Below are 4,143 nucleotides of genomic sequence, written 5' to 3' on the forward strand. Positions count from 1 at the left end.
TATTATGTTTTGTTTTACTGTTATGCGTATTATACAGCGTACTGCAATTATGAGTTTTTATATTATTTGTATTTTTCAGTTCTTCAAAATTTACTTCACTGTTTCTTTTCACTGCACTGTTCGTTTCATAACACTTATTAAAAAGTAGAAATTGTGAAAAGTGATTTATTGAAAGAACATAGGAAAAATAAATTGTGAAAAGTGATTTATTGAAAGAACAAGGAAAATCGGAATGCACAGACAGATAAAACACAGCTGTACCGGAAATGTCAGTATAAAAATAACAAAGCTGTAAAACTAAAAATATGTGTTTTTTTTTATTTTAGCTGTTTTAATAGTAGTACGAACAACTTGGTTGGAAAGATATAAAAAGAGAAAGAACATTGCAAAAAACGAATACTGAGAACACACTGTGTTAATCACATAAACTAAAGTGTAACTGCTATAGAAATTCAAACATTTCTACATGTTAACTGAAGGGAATACAACAATAATTACAGGTTCAAAACACTTGTTCATATTTTAATTTTTAATCCGATATTTCATCAACCTGGACTACAGATCCATCTTTTGCAAAAGTGAAATTGAGATTATCTGCAGTAAGAAGTAAATCCTAATTTCCTCTTTTGTTGCTGTTTCTTTCTTCTTAGTTGTGAGAACCGGCGCCGTGGCATAGTGGTTTGCGCGCCTGCCTGTAACACAGAGGTAATGGTTTTAAGGCTCGTAGCTGCTACCATTGTGGGCGTATGTATCCTTGGGCAAGACACTTGCAAATTATCAGCAATACATAAAAAAAAATAAAAAATCCCAACAAAATAATCACCTACAAAGTAACATACATGGTAACGTCGTTTCCGGCCACGCGAGGATAAAGTAAGTTACATTCATTTACATTCAACCATTTCTTTTGCATCATCCAAAATAATCCAGGCTACAATCTTTTTTGGGCAATTTTTATCTTTGATGCACATGATGCTAATTCACATTTTCCAAGTTGTTCATTGCTGCTTGATGGCAGAACTGTATCTTTACAAAATGGCCATTCTAGGCTTTGTTCAGCTTTACCAAACCTTGAATTTCATGACACTTTGTTTAACAGATATTTCATCAACTTGGACTACAGATCCATCTTTTGCAAAAGTGAAATTGAGATAATCTGCAGTAAGAAGTGAATCCTAATTTCCTCCTTTGTTGCTGTTTCTTTCTTCTGTGTAATCTTGTACACTTGCTCAGTTGTGAGAACCACTTCTTTGGCATCATCTAAAATAATCCAGGCTACAATCTTTTTTGGGCAATTTTTATCTTTGATGCACATGATACTGATTCACATTTTCCTAGTTGTTCATTGCTGCTTAATGGCAGAACTGTATCTTTACAAAATGGACATTCTAGGCTTTGTTCAGCTTTTTCAACCATAAATTTCATAACACTTTGTTACCAAGTTGTGGGCATTCCACTTGTTTTACAGGACCAATATCTCCAACTTCTGTGTTGTTGCCACATCCATTGTATGCTACCTATATATCACCAATATATAGCGGAACTTTTAGATCTTCCAACCTGTAGCATTTATTTTGTTGCAGTAGACCAACTTTTCTCTCCCACAATATTGTTTTAATTGTTCCACTATCATCTGTCAAAATGATATCTTGCTTCTTGCATCTCTTTCTTTCGTATGGAAACCATACAGTTTCATTTTTAAAGACTTTAATTGCTTTTGCGACGATATTCACCAATTTCAACTCTTTTTAGTAAGCATATCTTCAATGGCTGCTCTGCAAAAACCACTTGAAACAATTTTTTTGTTGATTTGTTAATTTTGTGTGATTCTCTATCCGAATTTGAAAACCATACTGATGACTCTTGAGTTACATTCACATCTTTGTATTTTTCCATATTAAAGCAGACCACGGGAATTTTCTTCTTCCCGTCGCTTTATTCACCAACAATAAATTCATTGTTTTTTTCAGACAGCTTTTTATCAGTTTGGTAAAAATTTCATGAACCACGGGAATTTTCTTCTTCCCGTCGTTGAACATTTGGTTCAACATTTGGTTCAACATCCTTTATTTCAGATACGTCGTATTCAACTTGACAACGACGCTTAGCATTAAAACAGCCATCTCCAATACTTTAACAACAATTTTAATGCTATAGGCTATGTAGGAACATTGCATGTTATTTCTCAATACTGCACCATTATTTCGCAATATTGCATCATGTCATGTACTCGTGACAAACTATCCATTATTTTAACAAGGCCAGCATTCAAAGCTATAAGCTGCGCCGAAAGTATTTTATCAGATGTTGATGAACGAGCTATGTGCACGCGATGGTGACGCAGGAGCAAAAAATAGCCAGCAAATCACCTTCTAAAATGGCAACGATGGCGATCTCCGGCGAAGTTCTTGGAAAGATAAAACGCCCACGGCTAAGACAGCTATCGGACACTCCTTGGTCGAACATGAACCNGACAAGAGCTCTTGTGCCAAAGAGAAACGAACGCAATCTCAAAAAGAATCCAAGAACTAACTCAACTGCACCTTAACGGCAACGAACGGTGATGAGGTTACCGGAACGGTCGAGCGCCCCGAGCCAGGGTACGGTCAGCTACGTTCATTGGACAATCAATGATCAGGCAACGCCCAAAAGAGAAGCGAGCGCAGATGACGAAAGCATGTGACGTCAGCTACAAAAAACTATAAAAGGTTCGATGTCCGAACCTTGATTTCATGCAGTCTCAACAAAGACCAACCAGAGTTCATCAGTCAAGGAGAACTTATATCCTAACCACTGCCTATACAAGTGGTTAGGCGTTCGAGTTTCTTATCGTGATTGTATATTGCATCAGTATCGCCCTTGCGTTAATAACCGTGGTAATAAATAATCAACAAACCAGTTATTGCTTGGTTAGTTAACCTTAATCAAGGAGCAAAATTAGACTTAGCGGCAAGTCTCAGAACACGCAGCCACGCTAGCCGATCTCACATCGCTAGTCGCTAAACACCTGCAATCAACAGTTGGCTCAAACGGACCTTTCTGACGTCACAGTCACAGCAAGGGACAGAGCCTCCGCCGCAGGCTACTAGACAAAGACACGGGAGGATCATGCCTCGTATTAAAACAACTGATAACAGAGTGTTTACCGTTTAGTTCACCACACTAAAATTATACATCCATAGAAAACACAAAACAATGTAATTCTACACAAAGGGGACCAGGAGTATTTTTTTAATTATACAAGTACACTCCCGACTTAATTGAATTTAAAAAGTTAATTTGACTTAATCGATTTTGTGAGGTCACTGGAAAATCCAGAATCAGGATACTCCTACCATTTATTTTTGCGACATCCCATTAAAGCCAGCCGAGTCCATATATAAACCACAAAAAGAAAAATACGGTTCCAGATAATCTCATACCGCTGCAGGGCACCGTTGCCTTTTTCTTTTGCGTTTCTCTCGTTTGAAAATTGGTTCATTATGTCGTCAGTTAGGCAACTGTGTGCTCACGAATTATATACTAGTCAAGAGTCTGACAGTTGCAGGTCGTTTTAATAAAGCAGTCTTACAGCTGCAGGTCGTTTTTATAAAGTAGTCCTACAGTTGCATGTCGATTTTATAAAGTGGTCCTACAGTTGCAGGTCGTTTTTATAAAGCAGTCTTACAGTTGCAGGTCGTTTTTATAAAGGAGTCCTACAGTTGCAGGTCGTTTTTATAAAGTAGTCCTACAGTTGCAGGTCGTTTTTATAAAGCAGTCTTACAGCTGCAGGTCATTTTTATAAAGCAGTCCTACAGTTAGTTGCAGGTCGTTTTTATAAAGTAGTCCTACAGTTGCAGGTCGTTTTTATAAAGCAGTCTTACAGTTGCAAGTCGTTTTTATAAAGCAGTCTTACAGTTGTAGGTCGTTTTTATAAAGTAGTCCTACAGTTGCAGGTCGTTTTTATAAAGCAGTCTTACAGCTGCAGGTCATTTTTATAAAGCAGTCCTACAGTTAGTTGCAGGTCGTTTTTATAAAGTAGTCCTACAGTTGCAGGTCGTTTTTATAAAGCAGTCTTACAACTGCAGGTCGTTTTTAGAAAGTAGTCCTACAATTGCAGGTCGTTTTTAGAAAGTAGTCCTACAATTGCAGGTCGTTTTTATA

At 37.1% G+C, this 4,143-nt stretch overlaps 1 long non-coding RNA gene across 1 annotated transcript; it reads left to right on the top strand.

Annotated features, from left to right (window-relative positions):
• The first annotated feature begins 2,141 nt into the window (after positions 1-2,141).
• Positions 2,142-2,898, top strand: LOC113475318. Its single transcript, XR_003397065.1, has 2 exons — positions 2,142-2,404; positions 2,569-2,898. It is a non-coding gene; the product is annotated as an uncharacterized LOC113475318 (long non-coding RNA).
• Positions 2,899-4,143: the final 1,245 nt, after the last annotated feature.

This window comes from Ciona intestinalis, unplaced genomic scaffold (genome assembly GCF_000224145.3).
Source record: "Ciona intestinalis unplaced genomic scaffold, KH HT000217.1, whole genome shotgun sequence".
In the NCBI taxonomy this organism is placed as follows: domain Eukaryota; kingdom Metazoa; phylum Chordata; class Ascidiacea; order Phlebobranchia; family Cionidae; genus Ciona; species Ciona intestinalis.